We start from the raw sequence: 26,580 nt of genomic DNA, 5'->3' as shown, positions 1-26,580 counted from the left end.
CTCTGCCACTGACCCATACCCCCAACCCTTTTTAGTTTGAGTTGAGGTCTTGCTAAGTTGCCCAGGTTGACCGGGAATCCTGGGTCCTCCTTCCTGCCTCAGACTAGAGTACACACAGCTTCAGCACACCATTATTTTAAAGACATTTTATTCTTGTTTTTTCAAACTTCAGCTTTTTATCAAAAATTTTTAATTGACTACCATATCTTACCATTTCTTTATGAGTTACGTGTGATACTTTTATCTGACAAATCACTAGTTTCCATCACACACAAAAAGAGAGGGGAAAATTAAAAGAAATGAAAAGGAATGTACCATAAGCAGTTTAAAATTACTTTCTTTTTAAGCCTCTTCTAAACAATACCTTCTTATATAAATTTAAATACTCATAGAACCTTAATATGCTTTAATCCCATATATGTGAAAAATTTTCCCTTTAAGAGAAGTACCACAAGACACACTTTCCATAAGAAGTCTTTAATTTTTTAAAGCAGTATTTTAATTAAAAATTGTTATCAATAAATAAAAATACATGAAGTTAATACATTTCTAATGTTACTCTATTTATAGTCATTGAGCCAACTAAAAAAATCTTTCTTCAAATTCTCTGTAGGTTTCTCAGCCAAAATTGTCACAATCATAACAAAGTTAATATCTGAGCACATAGGCCCATCGTGATAAGCACCACGCCTACAATTGCTTGAAATATAATTGGAATGTGCAAACATGCATTACATTCATGCAGGCACCATAAGGCTCTAGAATCTGATGCTTATGTTACCATTTAGAGAACCTATAATTATAGTCTAAGTCCATGCTTCATTGCTCTCGGGAATACATTTTCATATTAACTTTATATGGACCCAGCCAGGATGCTATAAGCTTCAAGCTGCTGAAAACATAACTAAAAGTGGCTAAAACAATCAAGATATTTATCATCTTCTTGTTAGAAATTCCAGGGCAAGTGTAATATGAATTTCCATTTGAGAATATTCTGTTCTGTTAGATGAATATATTTGAAGTTTATAAAAATTATAGACAAAATCTTTAAAACATTTTAAGTATAGATGAGTATTTAGTAAGCAAAATTTTGTTAGATGTGGGCAGAATTCATAGGATGTTATTACTTCATAGTAAAATCTCCTATGTATTACCCATTTACAGAAAGGAATGGATGGTCAAGAGAAAACTAATATATCCAATAGACACCTAGGTAATAAATGTTCATGATATACTAAATAAGCAAGAGACACTTAACATCCAGGATACCCTAAATGTGCACAATCAATATTCTTGAGGTCTTATTTCTATCACCCGTTAGGGCTACCAAGGGTTTCTCAATTTCTGACCTATTGACATTTAGGCCAGATAATTTTTTTTTTTTTGTCTTGGGAGGCCATCTTATGCATTACAATACATTTACCATTATAGTATATTTATATTTAGGGTAGAAGTAGACTTCCTATTACACATTAGATACCAGTACAGCTCCAACACACCCAGTCATTACAGTAAAAATGTCTCCAGACATAACTAACTCTACACTGGGAGAACACTCTGGTTAAAAGCAACTGCTAACATTCATTCTTGTCTCTTATGGTCTCTGTCCAAAAATCACAAATAAAACTCATGAGTATCTGTCAGGTTAATTGGCATGCTACAGATGCTGAGCAGGCATACTTGTCCTGTGTCTTTCAGATACAACGAGTTGGTGCCACTAGTTCAGGGCACATGCTATCTCTGAGACTTGAACAAACTTCAACTCTGATCCTCATAACCACATTATCAGCAGGGAAGACAGGTGCAGCAGAGAAACAGGAAATATGAACACTGTATACTCCAGGATTAGCAGGCATGCTTCTTCTTATCCCGCTATACCCTATCCTGAATATAGGATATGCCCATCTCTTTCCTCTTATTTCTCACAGTGTGCTTAAGTTAATTTAGCAAACTGTGAGTTGAGGATCTGAATTTGGTTTATGGAAGTTTTCTGCCTCCTGACCTCTGGGAGAGCTCTCCTGGTAGCATACCAAGAGGCTATCATTGCATCAAAGTATGTTTCCCACATCAGGACACTTCAAGGGTTGGCTCATGTGGTAGCTCTGCATCAATTAATGTAACCAAGAATATGTTCAACTTTCTGCTCTGGCATTAATCAGTACAGTGGTTGACCTGTTCTCTTAATTGGCTGTTCTCATGACCTATAACATAGCTGTTATAATTGAAAACATCTCATGAAGATTAAAAATATCCCATGGTAGGTCTGAGGTTGGCTCAGTGGTAGAGCACTTGCCTTGCATGTGAGGGGCACTGGGTTCAATCCTCAGCACCACATATAAATAAAGGTATTGTGTCTACAACTTAATTTTTTTTAAATATTCCATGATTTTAAAAAAAAGTCTTGGTATTTCTTTGAAAGAATGAGAAAACACTTAACACAAAGCACATAACATTTATCTTCTCTAGTATCTTATGCAAGAATTACATTACATGACCACACCTAAACCAATTCTTTAACAAGGACATTTGTCTCTGAACAATCAAGATTCAGCTCCCTGGCCTCCTCTGCACATCCTGACTTCTCAAGAGAGTTGAACAATATTTCAAAAATTTTCAAAGGTTTCTGACAAAATAGTGAAGCAGAACAGTAAATATTTGCCTTTAACAAAACTAGTAATTGCTATAGCATCCACAATGCACCCTGTTAACCAAGCCCAGACCCCAAACAAGCCCACAGCCAAAAGGGAAGAGGTGGCAGCCAGATTTTTGCAAAAGACAGTCCCCTGGCCTTGCTACCAGTCTGAAACAACTGCCCCAGAAGTGGGAGAGAAACACTACCACAAAGAGGCAGTGTTATTAGCACGCCCAGCCAGGTTCCTTCTCTGGGGAATCTGAAAGAGTAAATGCAGGGTGGGTGAGGGGAACAACTTTCAGCTGATAAAAGAAAGAGAAGCAGAAAGAGTGAATAGCAGAGTGAAGGCCCCAAATCTCTGCAGCTGAAGTCCAGGAACCCAAAACAGTCTATCCCTACTGTTGGGCATACCTGGGATCCTATCCCCCTCACTGTCACAAGAGTAAATCCCCATTATGGAGCTTGCATAAATGAAATCAAAACCACCCAAGTGAAAAAATCCACAGAGGATAGCAGTTGTAGCAGTAGTAATAGCAATAATAATTTTTTAAAACACAATTTTCAAGTCTTCCAGGTTTTCAAATTTCAAGGGAACATTGTCCTTTGAATTATAAAATCTAGGCATTAAGAGAGCATGAGTCACTGCAGGAATGTAATTACAGCAAAGAAAAACACTCTGCTGGGGAATTATGCAGCTATTTCAACCAAGCCTCTATATCTACAAGATTTGATAGAAAAGGCTCCATGTAATTTAAACCAAAAACAGTCCCTGCAATTTGGTTTTGTTTGTTTGCAGTATTGTGAAAGTATGCTAAGTATTGTTATTTTAATTATTAGGCTTGAAAAACCTCCTATTTAAAATGCCACTGTTCCTTCTACTGAACCATAAAATCCTCCTTACCTCCATCAAGTCTGAGAACACAAGTAAATTTCTTGAAGCCTCCTGAAGTAGATAAAATCAAAACTACCTGCTCTTCTTTTCCTTAGAACATCATTATGTATTGTTCAGTGAGGATCTTCTTATGTCATGTTAAGTGGAGAAAAACAGAGGATCTCCTTAGCATAGAAGTTTTACCTCACTCTAAGTGGATAAGGTAGAATTCACTCCATGCTAACAGCTTATTCAGTACTGATTGATATGTGTGAATGCTTGTGACCTTTGAAAGACAGAAATAAAACCATTTTCAATCAAATTCTAAAGGCTACTCATTTTCTAAAGGCAGAGATGGTTTTAAATTAAAAATGTATTCCGAGACCCCTCCCAACACTTTATTTTCATTTACATGCCATAAGAAGCCTGGAATAAGCAAAACAAATACAATGTAAACATCTTCGATCATAATAATGATTATCCTTTGTCTAGTGAGCAACTCATGAATCAGAGGCAGCTAGTACAATACAAAAGTTTTGGAGTGCATTTGATTTTTCCATCTAAAACCTCTGCCCTTTACTGGCTATATAATGTTGGTCAAGTTATTTAGCTATTATGAATACAATTTGCCATGTTTAAAATTGACATCATAAAGTTGGTATGGTATTAAATCAGAACATAAGCACTATCAATAACCAATGACCCTACTACCATTTTGTCACTGCCATTCATCTCTTCTTTTCCACGTAAGCCAGTTTACATTCCAGGATCCATAATGGTAATTGCCCAGCCACACACACTAGAAAGTTCCTTATTCCCTCCTGTTCCCTTTCCGTTGTACTAATGCAACTAAACGTCAAGTGTGGTAAACTTAACTTTTATATAAAGCAAAGTCTAACTCCAAGAAACAGAACATCTGGGCCATCACAGGTTCAATTAGTTATAAATAGATTCTTCAATACAACTTTGCCCATAAGCCCATTACATTCTAATCTCTTACTCTGAGAAAACCCTTCTGAACATCTCTCTCCACCAATCTTCAGAATGGTCCTACATCACTGGCCCCTAATGATGACCTGGCTTTTCTATATTCAACAGGAAAATGGGAACAGATGAACACTGCCTCACCTTTCTAATCTATCTACACCCCTGTTTCTGAGTCAGTCTCTACTAGGATGTTGAACAGGCATCTCAGACACAACATATTTGATGCATAACTCTCCTAACCAAATCCTAGTATTCTATTCTATATTAAAAAATGTATCTTTAAGTAATAATTCGACTTTGAAGAAAACTAGGGGACACCACCTTCACCAAACAATCCTCACAGTGACATCACCAGTAATGGAACAAACCAAAATCATGTGCTTCTGAAGTGAGGCACTAAGGAGGACATATCATTTATTATATTCACAATAAAATGCATAAGAAAGCAACTAATGAATGAACAACAACAAAACCTGATATTGCAATAATTTTCAAAGAAACAGCTTCAGAGGTAAGATTAAGTCCAAGGTGCTGCCAACAAAATGTCCCCTGAAGTCCAAGTCCAGTCAAGTCAAAGATGTGGCTATATAGCCTTTTCCTAAGACCTTGGGAAGACATAGGGCTGTTTCATCTGGACCACATCATCTATCTAAAAGAATTTCTAAGACCTTTTTAATAAGGTCTTATTTAAATTTAATAAGACCTGCCTCCTCAGCAAGACAAAAGGGTTTCTAAGGATCGTGTGTGTGTGTGTGTGTGTGTGTGTGTGTGTGTGTTTCTGGGAATCAAACACAGGAGGTCACACATGCTAGGCAAGTGCTCTACCAATAAGCTACATCTCCAGGGCCCTTGAGAATCTTAAAGGTTCCAAGAATTGAAATTCTTGAAGGATATCATATAGAATTTCAATTCACAGTAAAGAGTGGAGAGGGGCCTAGCTCAAAAAAGACTTGCATATATAGTTTTAACTAATAGGGTAAATACAAATGAGATTCACATGAAACTGGCCAAGTTTTTAAGAGAATTAGATCACTGGGTCCACCAATAGCTTGGACCAAAATGAACAGTTAGTTCAAACCTTCTACAAGTCACGAAAGCAAATCTAGAAAGTTATTTAACTTGAAGCCTGGGACATTTCTTATGGAAAGATATTGTGACTCAGAGTAGAGCCAAGAACCACAAAGTACCATTTCTAGGAAGCAGAACAAAGCCTTAATCAATTCACATTCCCTTTCCCGGAGACAGAAGGAACTGGAGACTTACCTGTCTCAATATCAGAATTTCACTGAACCAGTGACTACTTAGTAGCTCCTATTTCCACCCTTTTGGAACAGTATTATCTCATGCAGTCATCCTCTCCCTCCCACTCCTGCATTTTGAGTGTGTGGAGAATAGATAACTTATCTTTTCATTTCAAAGGTCTTTACTGTACCTGCCCTTCCCCATGCAAATAGTCTTGTTCACACTTGGACCAAATTCAGATGATGAAAACCTGAACCTTAGGTCTGCTCCTGATGCTAGAAAGAAATTAGATATTTCAGGGGTCTTTGAAGGAATTCAGTATATTCTGCATATGTGAAAAATGTGAATAATTTGTGGCCAAAGGATGGATTATGGATGATGTTAGACAGCTACAAATCCTTTGTCATTCTTCTCATGCAAAGTACAGACCATTTCTCCTCCCTTTGAAACTGAGCTGACCCTCATACAAAGAGGCAGGAATGATACTATGTAACATCTAAGATCTGGAACTCTCCTTTTTTGAATCCAACCACCATGCTGTCAGAAAGCATAAGCAACCACATACAAAGATTCATGTATTTTTGGAGGAGAACCAAAGTCCCTAGCTGACAATCCACTTGAATTCCCAATAAATGCTGGCAACAACTTCAAACCATGTGATGGAGGCTATTTCACATCTTTCGGACATAACAGTGCATCAGCTAAAACGGCAAGAAGTATATCTACCCAGTCAACCCACAGAACTATGCAAAATATTACACTGTAAGGCAATAGGCTGATTTTGCCTTCCTATTCTAACATTCAATGGTTGTTATATTGCACAAAAATATTGCTGTGTTTTCCTTGGAGCAGTCTTCAGATGTTTAATGTAATTTATTGGGGACAATATAAATTTTTAAAAAATAAAAATTTCAACTATGATTATCATCCATCCCATGAAAATAGGAAAAATCCCATAGGTCATGGGTCACAATGAATATCAAAGATTTTATTAAGCTTTTCACAAATGAAACATCTATCAAAGAAAAGAACTCATAAAATGTAAGCTTTAAGGATGCAAACTTCTGCTGGGCTTGGTGGCACATACCTATAATCCCAGCTATTCAGGAGGCTGAGGCAGGAGAACTGCAAGCTTGAGGCCAGTCTGGTCAACTTAGTGAAACCATGTCTCAAAATGAAAAATGAAAAGGGCTTTATCAGCTCAGTGGTAAAGCACCCCTGGTTTCAATCCCCGGTACTATAAATAAATAAATCCAAGTTTCATTTTTACCTAAGGAAAATAAGGAAATTTTAGTTTAGAAAGTTGTTTTTTTTAAAGAAAAAATTCTTCTCCATTCTATGTACCTCTCCCCCAACTCACTACCAGTTCATCGTCTTTTTTTTTTTTTTCTTACTCTCTTTAATCAAGAATTAACCCTGCAGATCCTTTGGCAAAGTAATATCTTGTTGAGATCCTCTCTATAGAAAATGGATAAAGGTCTGTGGACCTTCATACCACTGAATATTAATCACCCATCCTTCAGCTCTGTTTGTGCCAAAACTGTTATCTATTTCCTCAGTGTGTAATAACTGGTATTTAAAATTCCTATTTTGTTTAAACTAAATTAAATTGAAATGACAAAAGAGAAACAAATGCTTATCCACAATTTAGGTTTTGGATGAAAAATTCATTTTATTACTTTCCAATCTGTAAACACAAAAATTTCTTTCCTGATTATTTATGCACATACAAAGGATTTTTTGCACACCCTATTCTGCAAGGTGAGGCTATTTTAGTTAGGTTCTACTGAGTAAGTCACAATTTGATGAAACTTGTCAGGGAGCTTTTTGTGTGTAAATGTTTGGGTTCGGGGAATTTGAGTGTACCTGTTTAGGTAAGAGTTGTAATGAGCACCATTGTTGGTCTTAGCTCTTATTCATGGCCTACTTATTCATAATAAAACAAAGGTTTCCAAGCCTGGCTTTGCAGCAAAACCACAATACTGAAAATAAAAAGCCTGGGTACCCCCAGCCTTACAAATCAGAATCTCCTAGCTTTATTCTGATATGTTTTTTTTAAATTTCATCAGGACATGAAAGTATAATCAAATTAACAGTTTACAAAGAGTCTAGTAAGATTTTATTAACATACAATGATGCGTTGACATATTCTGAACATTGTGACTCATTACCACTTAGAAGGCTAAAGGAACCATGGAATATAAAACAGCAAACCAATTGAATGGAGCCCTGGTGAAATGCAAGGTAGATTCTCAACAGAGGGGGACATGCTCCTTTCCAACACAGCTAAGTCAAGGACTAACTTTCAAAGAAGAAAACTAATGGACTTATTTCAAAATTGACTTAGATTTCCTATGAGTATCTGAGGAATAAAAGATTTTGGTATTTTAAAAATGTTGAGCTTTGGGGATGTTGTTCAAATAAATTATTTATATTCACCAAATTTTATAATTATTATAATTTTAATTATTTAAAAATTGGATTCAGCAAGACAGAACTAGCCTTAAGATTTCTCTATAAATTACTAACTACCTGCTAAGCATCTTTATATCTTTGTTTTTTCATTCTTCTTTACATCCATATTCTGGGAGTAAGACCATATCCCTTGGTCAGACTCCATTACCAGAAATCAAAAAGAGCTATGTGCTCAAAGCAAAACTGCTTCCACACCCACCTGCATGACCCTCGGAGCAGAAATCAAGTGGGAGTCCCAAATTCTGCCTGTTCCTGGCAAGAGAGCACCTACCACCTACCTACCACCTACCTACCACCAACACTCACAGCCTCGTCATGTTGATCTGCTTTAAATGTCAAGATTAATCTAATCAAGGCCTTTATCCCAGTTTATGTCTGTCACTGTAAAAAGCTACACTCCCAAGTCACCCTCATCTCCAGCTCTTCCCCCTTCTCCCACAATTCAGAACCTCCAGATACCTTTTGATAATGTTTTTTTGGAACTCACACATGAGAATTAGCAAAATCCCTTATTTCCAATCTCTTCTTTGAGTATCTCCTTCATCGTCTTACTCTGGGAATCAGCTTTTGCTTGCAGATACTGTTATGTCTGCAGCCCCCACTTAAGGGAGCTTCTTCTAATGGGAGTCTAATGGCAGAAGATGTACCCACTTTTCTTTTTATTGCCATGTTGTGCTATTTTCCTTCATTCCACTAAAAATTATTCTACTTTGCATCTCATGTCATCAGATTATACCTATCATCAGATTATACATCTCATGTCATCAGACCTACCTATCATCCATTCTTCTTGTCACAGACTCCTAGTTACTTCCCTTTATTTCCTAAAAATTTGGTTCCTGGTTTATGATCACACTCTGCAACACTATTCCTATTGCACTTACTGATGATTTTGACATGTACTTGAGTGACTTGTTCAATTCCGGCTTTACAGCACGTTCAGCTCATCTCATTCAATGACCTTCTCCTTTCTGTTTCATCTACCTAAAACCATATTCTCACCGACCATATTCTTAATCTCCAGTCTCTCATTATTTGGCCATAAATCATTGAGCATACGTCCACTTCACTGTGCCTCACCTCCCTCCTATCTCACTCCCTTCCTTGCTCAGCTTAAAGTACTATTCATTGCTTTGCAAACCTCTCTACCCATCACCTAACATGTGATACTCATCCAGCCAAACCAATCTCAATTAAAACACTGTTACCTGCTCCACACCTGCTCAGTGCAACTAAATGAAGCTGAAGATCAGCATATCGTCTGGAAAACCATGGCTACTATATCCTAATGGACACTAAACTTGAGTAGTCCCTTAAAGCTGCCTGACAATCACATCCCATCTTACTGGAGCATTCACTTCTCACTGTGTCTTCCATGTCTTCTCTCAAACTTCAAACTACTACCCCACCCCCATTCATTTTAAGAAGATGAATCTGCTTCCTAGAGCACTGAGGAAAAGGATACATTCCACAGACGACAGCTACTGCATCTCTCTACCTACATGCATCTGCACTCTCCTTCTCAGTCTTCTCTCCTATTACTGGGAATTAGCTATCCATGAAATTCTCCAAAGCCCAACCACTTCCAGACTCTGCTCTTGCAACACATCCATCGCTTTCTTGCCTACCAAAGATAATATACCAGAAATTCTACCTTCGCCTGATCATCAAATTCTCCCTTTCCATTAGACATTTCCTATTGCTATATAAATTATTATTTCTCCCATTTAGAAAAACAAAATTGGGCTGGGGATGTGGCACAAGCGGTAGCGCACTTGCCTGGCATGCATGCGGCCCGGGTTCAATCCTCAGCACCACATACAAAGATGTTGTGTCCGCCAAAAACTAAATATGTGTGTGTGTGTGTGTGTGTGTGTGTGTTAAAAATTCTCTCTCTTTTTAAACAAAAAAAAAATAGAAAAACAAAATTATTGTCTTGACACCATTTCCCTATCCAACTACTACATTTCCCTCCATCCACTAATTGAAACCACCAGAAAGAACTGCTCATAGTCAATATCTTTCCTTTCTCACTTCTCTTATTTCTCAAACCCATCTAATCAGGTTTTCATCATAACATTTCACCAAACCTGCTCTTAAAAAGGTTGCCAATTACCTGCCCCTTCAGTTAAATGCAATGATGGATTCTTAGTCCTCATCTTGACACTGCATTTGACATGGCTGATCACTCCCTTCTCTTGAAAATAGTTCTTTAAATTTCCTGCCAGGCTCTACACTCTCCTTATTTTTCCCCTACTTCTCTTCCTGCTTCTTCTCGGTCTCCTTTGCTGGTTTCTTCTCATCTCCCCAGACTGTGTTTCCCCAAGATTGAGTCTTCTTTTCTTTTCACATTTACTCCCATGGCGATTTTTGTCTAATGTTTTTCTCTTAAATAATAATTATATACTGATGGTCTTCAGATTTATATCTCTAACTTAGAATACTCTCAACACCAGAATCACATATCCAACTCTATAATCAACACCTCCTCTTTCTTATCATATGTATGCATATCACACTTAACATAAACAAATTGAACTCCTGATCTTGCTTGAGAAACAAGATTTTCTACAATCTTTCCATTTCCGTAAACAACTGTTTCATACCCTGGCCAAAAACTATGAAGTAATCACTGACTCTTCAATTTCTATTACATTCCATATCCAATTGATCAAAGAATTCTGTCAACTCTGTTTTCAAAATGTTTCCAGAATAAAACCATTTCCATTGCCACCAACTTGGCCTGAGCCATCATGATATCACGGTTGGCTTATTGCAATACTTAAGATCTATTATCTGTCAATGATTGCCTTATCATCTGTGTGAAGAACACAACACTCCCACCATTAATAAGACTACAGACTAACAGGCATTATTATGTCCTTTGGTGAGAGTTAATTATTGCCTTCCTTTGAGAAAGAAAGCTTTCAAAATTTAGTGTAAAATTTCTGATATTTTTTGCACCCAAGAATCTAATGAAGAAAATAAATGTAGGAGAGATTTTATTACGTTTTCAAACAAAATATTCCAAAACCAAGCTTTGACAAGGCTATTGGAGGAACCACAAGCATCTACTAACATTATGATCATAGCTTTGTAAAACTTTTACAGAGATCAATTTGACAATATATATTTAGTAAGTTTCTGCTTTCTAAGACTGCAATTCTGAGAACTTAACCAAATAAAATAATTTTGAATATAGACAGATGTTTAGCTATAAAGATTGTCAATAAAACATTATCATAGAGAAACTCTGGAAACAACATCAAAGAAGCAATTAAATAAATAAGGCACAAAAAATTACAATTCAGCATTCTGCTAAAACTAACATAGAAAAGAAGATACTAAAAGACAATATCTTCTTAAGAAGAGTTCCACATTTTTTAAAAGAAAGCATATACGTGTGAAGGAAAAACAAAAGAGACATACATTAAAATGATACTAGTGCTTATCTCTGAGTAGCAAAATTACCACTATATTAATATTATTTGTCTTACTTTTGCACATTATCTAAAATTTCTATAATAAACATATACTGCATTGATAATAAGAAAAATAAATTTCTAAATGTATTTCACAAAGCCATTATCTCAATGCTATTGAGAAAATTATTTTTTCAGCCACTTAGTGGAAAATACCATAGTTAATAAAAACTCTTTAATAAGGGTTCATATTAACAGGGAAAATGCCTCTTAAAGTGTAAAAAGAAAAGCAGAACATGAAATTATAGAGTGAGAATATAACAATTATGTGAATGAAACAATACAAAGGAAAAAAAATAACTGAAGGAAATGCTCTCAAGAGTACATAAATGTCACATCTGGTGTCACAACAGGTATTTAAATTTTTTTATTTTAAACAGTTTCTTAGGAGTATTCATAACCACATTTATCAAAAAGAAGTAAGCCTATACTTCTAATTCTTTTTTTCATTTTAAAATTACTAGGTAATAATGAAAATCATGGTTAAAATTTTTGAGCCCTTGTTACTATAACTACTATTATTAATAATACTGATATAAGTGATTAGCTGCTTTACATGCAATTTAATCCATACAACAATCTTGTTAAGAAGGTCTTGTTAGTATCTCCATACAGTGATGAAACTGAGGCACAGAGAGGTAAAAGTAACTTCCTCAAGGGCATGCAGGTGGTAGTAAGTGGTTGAGCCAGGATCCTAGTTCAGACAACCTGACCCCAGGCTCATTCTCTTGACCACAAAACCCAACTCCAACATGTATATTTTCCTACTTCCATAGACTTCTGTTTTGGTGCCATACATACATATGCCACCAAATTAGCCCCCAATTTTTCTACAAATAATTTTTCTTCAACATGGGCAAATACATCCCCCCTCCTTTTTTTTTTTTTTTCCTTAGCTCCCATCCTCCTGCTCACATAGGGACTAACTGCTCTCTAGGCTAGTTGTTCAGCCATCAGAATTGATGTTCACCCTACAGAATTCTCTTCATCATGATCCTAGGAATTCCCTTTGCTGCTTTCTTCACTGTGAACTCTGTTGTGTGTATCCTACATCTTCAACTTTCTGGACCTTCTCCCTTTTGTTTTGCTGGAACTCAGTCTCTGGTACCTTCCAAATAAGGAATGCACACTGCTAATTTATTTTAGCACTTGCACATATAGTTTTTGAGCATTCACTTTAATGGATGGTTTGGATTTTCAGGCACAGAAATCCTACAGGATTTACATAGTCTTGCTCCACTGTCTGCTAGCTTCTAGTAGTACTAAGAAAGTCTGACCTATTCTGATTCTGATCCTTCCAATGTGATCCGTTTTTTCTGTCTAGAAACTTTTCTGATTGTCTTTTTTCTCTCTACTATTCTCAAACTTTACAGTTGTATGCCTTTGTGTGGATTTTCTTTCATTTAATGTCCTAGGCATTCAATTAGCCCTTTCAATCTAAAAAGTCATATTCTTTAGTTATATTAATTTCCTTAAATTATTTCTTTGATAATTTCCTCTGTTTTCTCCCTACTGTTTTTCTGGGACTCCTACTCATCAGATACTTAATCTCCTAGATTGATCCTCAACATTTTTATCTCTTCTCTCCGCTATTCCTTTTCTTAATTTTTCCCCTAAAATTGAACTGGTACTCTACAGCCCCAACATTTCTTTTAAATTTATTTTCATGTGATGCTAAGATCAAACCCAGTGCCTCACATAAAATGCTAGGCAAGTGTTCTACCACTGAGCTACAACCCCAACCCCTCAACATTTTTTATTTTTTATTTTGAGACAGAGTTTAACTAAATTGCTCAGGCTAGCCTTGAACTTACCATTCTCCTGCCACAGCCTCCAGGGTCACTGGTATTATAGGTAGGCACCACACTGACTCATTTCTTAATCTTTTGTCCTATTTTCTGGGAGACTTATCTCCCCCAACTACATCATTCAACACTTCTACTGATGTTTTATTATTTAAACTATTTTTACGAATTATTTTTTCCTTTACATGTTTAATACCATTTCCTTGTTTCACAGATGCAGTAATTGTCTCTCTGCATATGTTATTACAGGTCAGGATTTTTAAAGGCTGTTTTCTTTTCTTTAACTGAATTCTCTTCTGTTTTCTCTTTCCTCTTTCTTTTTTGTAGATGTTCTCCTTAAATCTCTGGTAATCCTTTGCTCTCACTGTTCAAAGTGAAGCACTAGCTACTGCCTGTAAAGTGAAGAGTAGCAAGGTTGTGGATAGGCAGGCCTTTCTAGAGGGGACAAAAACGTCATTAGGAAAATCCCGAATGACAGTATCTGTGCATTCTTCCCCAAGAACTAATCATTTTGCCCAGAGAGTAAGCCTCCTACCTCCTGGCTGCATGGAATTAGCCTGATGGCAACATTCAGAGAACCAAACTAGGCTCAAGGGTTATGGGCCCCTGATTCAACCAGCAGACATGGCTACACCCACCTGTTCTCAGCATAACACTTTCCCCTTGCTGTCTATATCCCCAATCCAGAGGCGGGCTGTTCTTTCAGAGAGAAATCCTCCTGCTCCTTCCATGAGAATGGTCAGAAGAGAATGGGGCTTCCATCTGCCCCTTATAAAGATTCAAACTTCAGGTGTAACACATTACATGTCCGATATGCTATTTATTAAAATTCTCTTTCTGACATCTTGATTTCAATATTATAAGCTTTATGTTTTTCAAGCCTGCTTTGTTTCTAGTCAGTGGAATTACAATATTCAGCTTTGACTCTATAGGTTCTTCCAACTGCAGGGAAAAGGAAATATATCACAATGAAAAGAAAATGTCCCTTCCCTTACACCACAAGAGAGCAAGGACTAACATACGTCATAGGATAGGCTTCACATCATTATTTTCAACAACAGATGCTTGTTCAGAATCCAGACATGAAAATATGTTGTGTCTCTGAAAGTAAGCATATCCTCTAAAATCAAAAAGTATGGAATTCTGTTTGGTTTCCTTAATAATTTGTTACCTTATTAATAATATTTAAACAGATATCTCTGCTTTCTGTGAAGCATAAATAATCGTTAAGCCAAAAAAAGTAGTATTGGCACTTTTCTCTTCTCCCATATGTTTATAGAAGTAGAACAAAATAAAACAACTGCAACTGTCAGCTTTCTGATTTTAAAACAAAGTTTTAGGGCTTAATATCTTTGAAAATTACTATAATCTGCTTCTCTTTTTGGACCCACCTCACATCCCAGTTTTCTGAGTTATCTGTTGCTAGAATCGTTTTCTAGAATCTTTTTCGGTTTCTTATTGAAATTTGAACACAGCATTTCCCATTCTGTTAAATCAATTATTAGTTATCCATTCTTGTTAGAGATTCTGAAATTTTATTGATGACTCTATCTGTTCCTGAGAGAGCGACTGTAATCTCACTGTCATTACAAAGGATCAAAAATATACACAAGAGTTCAGTCTGCCATGCCTAATCAGAAATACCAGGTCATTTTCTTTTTAAGACTCATATTTCTTTTTTGTTAATTAACCTTTATTTTATTTATTTAGTTTTAATGTGGTAATGAGGATCGCACCCAGTGCCTCACCCTTGCTAGGCAAGTGGGCTACAACCCCAACCCTCATTTTAAGTGTTTAATTTTTCTATCATAAGCATATTTTTTAAGATGGGAAATTATGGAATTAAACCTGATCCAAGGAAATATAGGTAATATGGGCATGAAATGGACACCAAAGATAAGAAAATTACATTCCACCATTTATCTGAATACTGCAGTCCTTAAAAGGTGACCTTCTGCCCTCGCACATTTCACTTGACATTTAGATGTCATTTCCTTACCTATCTTTCAATTCTAGATGATATCAGTCAATTTATAATTACGCTGATGAACAAATGGTAAGTATACTAAGTCAAGCAATTTTATTTTGGTTCTACTAAAATATCTGTTTCTTCACACTACCAGAATGTTACAATAAATAATGAAATAGGCTTTTATAAAACATAGCAGAAATGAACAGTCAGTTAAGTATTGCCAATTTCCAAACTGTCATTTTGAGATCATCTTCACTTATGCCAGTGATTTATAATTACTCAAAACGTTGTTAAAATTTCTCCTTTGGAATTGCCTTCAGAGACAAAGTGACACATGAGAAAACCAGTTTCATTATTTCCTAACTATATCTTGTGAGTAACAAATACAGGTTACAGATTCAGATTAGAAATTTTTAATCCATAATTAGTCAGGCTAATCATTCATACTAGTAAAAAGATGATTCTGGATGGCTTTCTGGCTGCTTCCGAAACTCAAATATACCCAACTGATGTTATTCTATCACTAAAACAGTTCAGAAAATGTGCTATAGACATTAATAGCAAACCCCCAAAGATCTAACATGGATATCAGCAATGGAACTGTTATTGTCATAAATGCAATGCTCTCCTAGAGTGATAACATTAAAGAGGCACCTAAGGCTAGGGATGTAGATTGGTTATAGAGCATTTGCCTACAAAGTCTTGGGCTCAATTCCCCTACAACAAAATACGAGGTGGTGGAAGGCAGCTCATCTGGCTGTCCAAATTTTTAAAAGCTTGTTAAAACATCTCATTCCCTCACAATCACTCCTCAACCCAGCTTCAATGAGCAACAAATGGAAAGAAAATGAATTAGGATCATGACAATATGACCTACCTAGAATCAGTTTCTAAATTCTAAGAGCTAATAGTCACATCAAAACTGCAAACATAAAAGTTAAATACGCCTTTCTGTCCTATTCTCTTAGCTTTTACAATATTATCTTTAGGAAAACCTTTTATAAGTAATTTTCTGGTAGAAAATTACTGAACTTTTTGTATCTGACAATATGCTAAAGAAGATAGGAACAAAAGGGAGAAAGTGTCATATACATCAATTGTGAATGTCTACACTCCAGACAGAGGATTGATTATCTAAGGCCTTTGTATTTGGCACTTCTTTTCACAATTATCTGATGAACCATTGTATTCTTCTCAATCTAAATTCAGCCACCAACCCCACAAAAGGAAAAACAGTGTTTTCATTGCTGCTTTTCATCCATAAATTTCAAATTATGTTTTTATAGAGAGGAAATCAACACATAATGGTTAGGCTTCATGATCAGCTATTGGGGAATAAGAAGAGACTCTGAAACAAAATATAATCTATACAAACATCCAAATGAAAAGGACGTAAGATATATCTATGTGACTGATACATCCTTCCATGGCACTCTCTGGTTATCACTCTAATTTTAGATTTCAGTATCAAATGAATTAGGCATGGAGGAGGAATATTTTAATAAAAGTTAAGCACTGTCCTAGGCTATTAAGTAAAGATGATGACAAAGAAAGAACCTATGAATATTCTATGCAGATGTACCAAGAAGTACAAAACTATAAGTGTTAACAGGGACTCCATAAATATTAAAAAATTGCAATGAAATGAAACTAAATGTACATGAGAACTAGGGATTGCACAGGACTAAAAAGAAGTTTCTCAAAATACTTCAGAGTCATCTGGGGTTTTTCTTACGTGCAGATTCCTGGGTGGTGAGAAATGGTATGAGAGCTGCTAAAGTCTTGGAAGATGACTGGCAATCCAAAGGGCAAGTAAAACATTTGTGGTTGTTAGAGGCTAGAGACTAGGAAACTGGGTTATCTCAAGGAGAGATAACCATAGGATGTGGGAACAAACCAAGAAAACACAAATAACACTTTTATCAGTTAAAAACTATGTTTCTTTGCTTTCCAGCTTCCTGACTCTCTGTCAGTGTTTTCAAACTTGGTCAGATCCTGGGAATCAAGGTCTTGAAGACAGAGGATGGTTGCATTAACAGGAGAAATAAAAGAAACAAAAGTATAGAGCTGGGGTTGTGGTTTAATGGTAGAGCACTGCCTAGCATGTTGAGGCACTGGGTTCAATTCTCAGCACCGCATATAAATAAATGAACAAAATAAAAGTCTATCAATGTCTAAAAAAATATATATTTTAAAAAAAGAAACAAAAGTATGTCCTTGATATTTACTGAGTTTGAACAGCATATTCCTTTATAAAATCCCTATATAGCCAGGCATGGTGATGCACAGCCTGTAATCCCAGCTACGTGAGAAGCTAAGGCAGGAGGTTCACAAGTTCAAATCCAGCCTGGGCAACACAGTAAGACCCTGCCTCAAAATAAAAACTAAAAAGTGCTGGAACTGGAGCTCAGTGGTACAGTACTTGCCTGGCATGTAATAGGCCCTGGGTTCCATCCCTGGAACAACAAAAACAAAAATCTATCAATTAAGCACTACAATACTGATTGATTAAACCCAGAGGAAAAAGAGTCATGGTTTCTTTTTTTTTTATTTCCTTATAGAAAATAATGAACTACATATTTTTGAATTTGGAACATTATTTAAAACACATTTTTTTGTTAATGAAGTGAACATGTTGGACTAAATGATTGCAAAGATCCCATTCAACTCTAAAATTCTGACATGAATTTATCTAAAAACACACCGACTAGGCCTTTAGTATGTGTTGTCATAAGAAAGGTGTTTGGACTAAAGGATGAAAATGCATAGTCCATGATGTAGGGATTAGGTCATTTATTGACAGTGCAAGCAAAGGACAAATGAAGCTAATTCAAAGGGCTGCAAGTTGTGGCTCAGTGGTAGCACACTTGTGTCACATGAACTTCAATCTGAGATGAAAAATATTCTTACTCCTGATTTTATAGGTGAGAGAACTGAGACTCAGAGAGGTTATGGGATTTCCCAGGAACGTGTAACCTGGTAGTACCATTAAAGGTTCAGTAAAGGCCTTCTCCAAGAACAACTGGCAGACCATTTGAAAAAATAAAGATAGACTTACTGCACAATAATACCTACAGAAATTTAAAACGGGTTAGATGATCAGTTATTTAAGATAATACTTTAAAAGCAGTAAAAGAAATTTTAAAAGAATTTTTTTGATGAGAAAGGCCTTTCTAAAATCAAAATCAAAACAAAAAAAAAATCACTGTAGGTTTGGCTACATAAAAATTTAAATAGTTCCTCTGACATATAACACTAAACTTAGTTAATGATAAATAATATACTGGTAGATAAGTAGAAAAGAGAATTATTTATAGAATATAGAGGGTGGCCATAAAATCTGGAAATAAATATTATTTGATCATGAACTATGATATAATATCTGTAAATTACCTATTATATATTCTCCTGTGTTTCTAGAAACTACCTGGTGTATCAAGTAGTTAATATCCTAAATGCATAATGGGTTTATAGTTCAATAAGAAAAAGGTGAACATTCTAATAGAAAATGGGAAGAATACACAAACACTTCATAAAATGTCTAAAAATGGTCAATTAATACTCAGAATCAAAATATAAAGTGGATTAGTGCTGGGGGATGATATTAGTCAAATTATTGTTCTATGTGTTCATGTACAAATAAGCAACACAAATATATGCAACTATAATGCATCAATAAAATGGGTGAAAAATAAAAGAACAAGAAATATTAAAAGAAAAATACTTTAACCTATAGTAATTATTTTAAAAGATTAACTCAGGAACACAGATTAATCTGGAATAAACTGATATGATCTTTATAGAAGGTAGATTAATCATATGTTGCATAAAGGATCTCTTCCCAGTCACCAAAATGACTTTCCTATGAAAAGATCCAAGCCTGGCACTGAGGCGCATGCCTGTATTCCCAGCGGCTCAGGAGGCCTAGGCAGCAAGATTGCAAGTTCAAAGCAAGCCTCAGCAAATTCTCGAGGGTCAAAGCAACTTAATGAGACCCTGTATCACAATAAAAAATAAAAAGGGCTAAGGATGTAACTCAGTGATAGAGTGCCCGGGTATTCAATACCCAATACAGGAAGAAAAAAAAAAGCCAACACTAAAATGTATGAACAAGAATATTCATATTATAATAGCAAAATACTAAAAATCTAAATACAAGAGTTACTTATTAAATAAAGTACAGAACAATCAAATACTAAGATGTTCAATAAATTTCCATTTTTATTTCTTTTATTTCTCCTTTATTCCTGATTTTGTTTCTCATCTTTTTTTTATTATTGATTGTTCAAAACATTACAGAGCTCATGATATATCATCTTTCATACATTTGACTCAATTGGGTGTTTTTCATCTTTAAAAAATGCATTTTCTCTTATATGTACACATAATTTTATTTAAATATATACATTGATTCACTTATTTATTTGATCCATTTATTAACAGAGTACACTGCATGTGTAATTGTTGCACATTTTTTGTGAAAGACCCTGCCAAAATAAATAAGTGAAAGTATTAAAAACTTATTTTAATAAAATTATTAATAATTGAAATATTTAGTAGTCTATTCATTGTTCACAAATATATAAAATTCATAGGAAATAACATAAAATCATTTTGTCATTTATTTTAAAAAGACAACTCAAAACAGATTAAATACTTTGAGGACCTGAAAGATGTTAAAGACCTGACACTGTAAAAGAAAGCAGAGTAAAAGCTTCTTGACATTGTCTGGGCAAGGATTATTTGTAAATGATCCCAAAAGCACAAACAAATAAGACTGCATTAAACTAAAATATTTCTGCATACCAAAGGAAAAATTACAGTTACGAGACAACCTACAAAATGGGAAAAAATATTTATAAACCATACATCTGACAAAGTGCTAATATCTAAAATATATAAGGAACTCAAACAACTCAACAGCAAGAAAATGACCCAATTTAAATATAGGCAAAGGATAGAAGTAGACAGTTTCCTAAAGAAGACATACAAATGGGCAACAACACATGAAAAAAAAAATTGAGAAAATTCTTGAAATTGAAAATGCTAAGAATTGAAACTGCTAAGAAGTATCACCTCACACCTGTTAAAAAGGCTATTATTGAAAAGACAAAAGATAACAAGTGTTGGAGAGTATGTGGAGAAGGGGACCCTTGTACCCTGTTAGTGGGAATGTAAGTTAGTGCATTCCTTATGGAAAACAGTATGGAGGGTCCTCAAAAGTTAAAAGTAGAACTACCGGCTGGGGTTGTGGCTCAGTAGTAGAGCGCTTGCCTAGCATGTGTGAGGCGCTGGGTTTGATTCTTAGCACTCCATATAAATAAATGAATAAAATATAGGTTCATCAACATCTGAAAAAATATTTTTTAAAAAAAAATAGAACTACCATATGATCCAGCAATCCCACTTTGGAGTATATATACAAAGGAAATGAAATCGATAGGTCAAAAACTATCTGAACTGGGCTGAGGTTGTAACTTAGCACATGTGAGGCCCTGGGTTCGATCCTTAGCACCACATAAAAATAAATAAGGAAAATGAAGGTATTGTGTATTTAAAAAAAAAAAAAACTACCTTCACTAGTATGTTTACTGCAAAATTATTCACAATAGCCAAGAAACCAAATCAAGCTGTGCCCATCAATGGATAAATGCATAAAGAAAATATGGTATATCTGGAATACTATGCAGTCCTAAAAAAAGAAAAACTGTGACATGTGCAACATGGATGAACCTGGAGGATAAAAGCCAGGCACAGAAAGACAAATATCAAATGACCTCACTTATATGTGGAATCTAAAAGAGTCAAACTCACAGAGGAAAGAGTAGGATGGTGATTGTCAGGGCCTGAGGGTGGGGATTGGGGGCTAGAATGGAGAGATACTGTTGCAAGTTTACAAAATTTCAGTTAGACTAGAGGAGCAAGTTCTACAGATCTATTGTACAATATGGTCACTATGGTTAATGGTGTATTATATACTCAAAAACTGCTGAAAGTCCTCACCATAAAAAATATTAATATGTCAAGTGATGGATATATTACTTAGTTTGATTAAATAATTCTACAATGCATAATATATCAAAATATCATGTTGTATACCATAAATATATACTATTTTATTGTGTCAGTTATATCTTAATAAAGCTGGGGATAAAGGGAGGCAACAATTTTTTTAAAAAAATTAATCTAACTGTAGTAGGTAGAGAATTAGCAAAGGAGATCCATGATAAAAATGCCTCCATGAGATGAGTTTAAAATGAATTTTTTCAACTCAGGGTAGATTTTGGTAGAAAATTCCACATACCCATTCATCTATGTATTATCACTAAGAGTAAACTACAAGTTAATTCATAAATTTCCTAAAAAGACCATCATCATCATAGTCATGAACAATATGTAAATATAAAAGGGAGAAGTAACTTCTAAATTAATCTTAAAATTACTTTCTTAAAACAAATGAATTACCAATAGCTTACTAAAAATATGACCACAGTGTGAGTTCTAAGGACCAATAAAATAATCACTTAGAAAACCATTAAAATATTTGCTTTTTAACAAATGGCATATTGTTTAGCGTCCCTATTTTAACTTCATTATTATTAATTTTTATTTATTTATTTATTTTTGGTACTAGGGATTGAACCCAGTTACACTTTACCACTGACTTCTATCCCCAGACCTTTTTATTTTTTATTTTGAGACTGGGTCTCACTAAGATGATCAGAGCCTCACTAAATTTCTGAGGCCACCTCAAACATTTGATCCTCCTACCAAAGCCTCCTGAGTCACTGGGATTATAGGTGTGCACCAGCATGCCCAGCTCCTATTTTAATTTCAAAAAGAAATTATATTTGGATTTAATATAGACCACATTGTAGAGATGACAAGAATAGTATATTTGATTTATATAATATCCACACATAAAAATAGATAAAAAGAAGTACTTTGATGCTAAGGATGGAAATTATTTTCCCTGGGATCTCTTGCACTTGTAAATGGCATGCATATTGATGAAAACTTCTTCACAATTTCCACCCACATATGGGCTTGTGTGGATGTGCATGGGTATATCTGAAATCATTTAAATGCTTTTCTTAAATATTTTGCCTACATCTTTAGTCAGCTGTTTTACAGATTCAAAAAAGAAAAGAACGTTAACTTCTAAGCACAAAGTTTCTAAATATGGAATGGTATAAACCTTACCATGAATATTAGAATGGTTTTTAATTTTATGTTCATGAGTAGAAAAAAACAGGTCAGCCACTTGGAAAGTGACCACTGTGCAAGGAAATATGTCTCATCCACCTCCTTGGTACCAGAAACAAATGATATATTTTACAGCCATGGTATATTCCTTTTCTTAGAAAGCTACAAATATGTTCAAATTTTGATCTAGTAATGCCCAGGAGACAGGAAGAAAAATCAATAACAGACAAGATAACTAGGACACCTGGGTTTAGGATAGAGGCACTTTGGGGCACATTCAGGAACAAGACATTACCTTATGCATTTATGTCTAACACCAAAGCTCCCTTAATGAAGGGTGAAATGTCACCCTGACTGCAACAAACTCGAGACAGACTTGAGGTGGAGGGTGAATATCATCACTACTGAGCCATGAATCTTTTATTTTTCCCTAAGAGAACAGAAATACTAAGTCAATCAAGAAGTGAAAACTGAATGTGTATGTGGGTAGAGGCAAGGATATTAATTTCAAATTTCAATTTAACCTCTTCTAGATCAACTGCAAAGCTAGACAGCCTACAGCACAGCAACCTGTGGACACATTTATAAAAGAATGCTCCACAAAACAGTCTCACTAGCAATAAGCAGCTCCAAACAAGAACGGTCTTCAAGGGTCAGTAGTTAATTTCACATCAACTAAATACCTGATCAATTACAATTAAAATAAACTTCATTTTTTCTTTTGTTCCTATTAATATCGTATTTTTTTAATGGTGTAAATTGTTGAATCCCCTCCTCTTTAGGATGGAAATAAGAATGAATCTTTCTTACAGCCTCCTAAAATAACCCGCCAGAATTGACAATAGACCCTGATCCATGCAAAATCAATGAAAAATATTGGGAAAGTTCTCCTCTGAAAAAATTTTTCTCTTAGATTTGTGAAATGTTTTATATAGTAGAGCAAAGAATACAAAACAGATAATGACTCAAAGAAAAGTTCTACCAATTTTAGCAACACTAGCAGAAAATAATTAACAACAAATCTCTATATTTACAGAGAAACAGATGCTATTATGAATATATTTTAGGACAGCAGAGCTGAAACACTATTCTGTTTATTCAAATAAAATACCTACATTTTTGTCTTTTCTTAACAGATTTTTTTCCTAAGAAAGACGGCATTTTCGAAATATGGTTTGGCATATTCTCTCTCTCTCTCTCTTTCTCTCTCTCTCTCTCTCTCTCTCTCTCTCTCTCTCTCACACACACACACACACACACACACACACACGCACACACACACACGCAATGTAGAAAAAGAAGAATGATCCTCTTCCAAAGGTCAGAATGAAGTAGGATGAAAGCCATGATCTGATTATTCACCAGAAGCAACTATGCTTATCTGGCAAGGCAGATGAAATCAGTCACCTTACATTCCATCTTACCTGGGTTGGGAGGAACAGCATGTAAAATTGTCCAGAATTTTATAACCAACCATAAGCCAAAAGAGACATAGCATGTATTTCTCAATAAAAACCATAGTATTTCCAAAAATAATCTAAATTTCAGGGGTTAGAAATATAGTTCAGTGGTAGAGCATCTGCTTAACATGCTCAAGCCCTGATTTCAATCCCATGCAAGCACCAGCAAAAAAAAAAAATTAAATTTCACATTAAAGTATGGTTGAGTTGTAGGAAATTCTTGCCAAGAAGTATTAAAGATCAGTTTAAGATACAATCAGTGGCTGGGCATGATGGCTCATCCCTGTAATCCCAGCAACTTAGAAGACTGAAACAGGAGGATAGCAAGATCAAGGCCAGCCTTGACAATTTAGCAAGACTCTGTTTAAAAACAAAACAAAACAAAACAAAACAAAAGGATTGGGGTCATAGCTATGTGATGGAGCATCCCTGGGTTCAATCTCTAATACCACCAAAAGAAAAAAAAAAAAAGATGCAATCAGTGTGTACATCTAAACAAATGTGTAGTAAAATGCTTTATATATATATATATATATATATATATATATATATATATATATATGTTTTAAAATATATATGTAAATAGGGATATACAATTAGTATAATTTTTTACAAATGCACACATTTCACAAATTAATAATTTCACAAATTACACACATAATGTAAAAATCCCAAACTAGCACTACTAGCACCACCTGTATTACAAGTATAACATTATCACTTAAATAATGACACTCATCACCATTCTTGCTTCCATCTGTTCTGTGGTAAACAGAATTCTAAGAAAGCCCCCAAGATTCACGCCCACTGAATACATCCTGTATAATTCCTTCCCCTCCAGTGTGCGTAGGACCTTGAAGATGAAGGGATCCCTTCCCATGATTAAGTTACATCTTGTAGGAAAATGGACTTTACAGATGTATTAAGGTCTCTTATTAGTAGATTGAGTTTAAAAGAAAAAAAAAAAAAAAAGGAAAATAACCTTTAGAGGGCCTAGCTTAATCAGGTGAGAAGCAGCAGGAAAAGCTCTCCTCTTGGCCTACGGAAAAAGCCACCACCATATTAACAAACTGCCTCTGCCAGGATCATGGGGCAAAACCTGAGAGTGACACTAGGAGGCTACAGAGGTCCCCAACCAACAGCTAGCAAGAAAACAGGGGCCTCAGTCACACAGCCACAAGAAATGTTGAGCTCTGCCAACAGAATGAGCCTGGAAGAGAACCAGATGACTCCTTGATTCTACTCTGAGTGGAGGAACTAGCTAATCTGAAAACAAATTCCATAACATGAGCAAAAGCAGATGCAGCAGAATAACACTAGTAGAAACTAGTAAGAAATTGAAAAGTGACTCATTCTTTTCCAAACCCTCTTTTAGATGGGTAATAAATACCTGCTAGCAATCACCAGTGACCATCCTAAAAGAGAAAACACACACACATATGAAAAATGAAAAACATTTAAATTATAATTCATTATCTGTTCTAGTCCTTAAATTTTACAATATCTGAAAAGGTGTGGACACAAAATCAGAACCAGATTATAGTAACCCTAAAGGATTTTGTTCCCCATTTAAAATTCTTTGTCATAAATCTGATGATAATGGCCACAAATCTTTATAGATCCACAGTGTTAGAAAACCATGGAGCTCTCCAGTTGGATCAAGAAATATGTATACATAATTACTAAAAAAAATAACAATGATGCACCTTTCTGTTTATGTGACTTATTTTTAGAGTTTGCTTATACATGGAAACTGCAGTCCGAGTTTTCATCACATTTTGTAGTTTACAAGGCAGTGAATCCAGAAATTTATGTCATATGTTAAATTTCTCAATAGAATAAACTGATTTTTAATAACTTTCAGATTAAGTCAAAGTAAGCCATGGACTGTGTCTTTCACAGTCTGTATCTCCCCTAGAGCGGGTAGAATATATAGAATGTGGAGAACACTAAAGGTCAGACTTGCCAGGAACCAGCTAAGTCTAAGAGATATGAAAAGAAATACAAATGCACTGAATTCCCAATACTTTCAATTAAGCAGCTCACAACTCCTGAATATTTTCATGCCAGTTAGTCACAATGTCCATAGGGTACGAAAAACTACTTATAAGGTTCAGGTTCAGAATGAACCCTTTTCCTTTGGTTCTCCAAGCTGTCCGACATTTACTTTTCTGAATGTTACACTTCTCTGGATACCAACAAAAGGTTTCCCACTGAAAGTTGTAAAGAGGACTATATATGATTTTATGATCATAGAAAATTAAAGAGATCTAATTTTATGAAAAATTCCCAGGACCGAGAGTGTGGGAATATCTACATTAGGGAGAGCACTGGTAACCATCCAAGCTTTGTGTAAAGAGAAAGATATCCGTCATCATTCTTCACTGACCAGGGCTGGGTTTATAGGATAACAAATAGATACAGTCATGCCCTTCTCTATAGGGGAAA

The 26,580-nt window shown here is 35.2% G+C and overlaps 1 protein-coding gene across 4 annotated transcripts in view; it reads right to left on the bottom strand.

Moving 5' to 3' along the window:
- Adam22 (ADAM metallopeptidase domain 22) overlaps nucleotides 1-26,580 on the bottom strand; it is a 208,720-nt gene that overhangs the window by 105,710 nt on the left and 76,430 nt on the right. The window lies entirely within an intron of this gene.

Source organism: Callospermophilus lateralis, chromosome 1 (genome assembly GCF_048772815.1).
Source record: "Callospermophilus lateralis isolate mCalLat2 chromosome 1, mCalLat2.hap1, whole genome shotgun sequence".
NCBI classification, from domain to species: domain Eukaryota; kingdom Metazoa; phylum Chordata; class Mammalia; order Rodentia; family Sciuridae; genus Callospermophilus; species Callospermophilus lateralis.
This window is presented reverse-complemented; position numbering and strand designations above follow the sequence as displayed.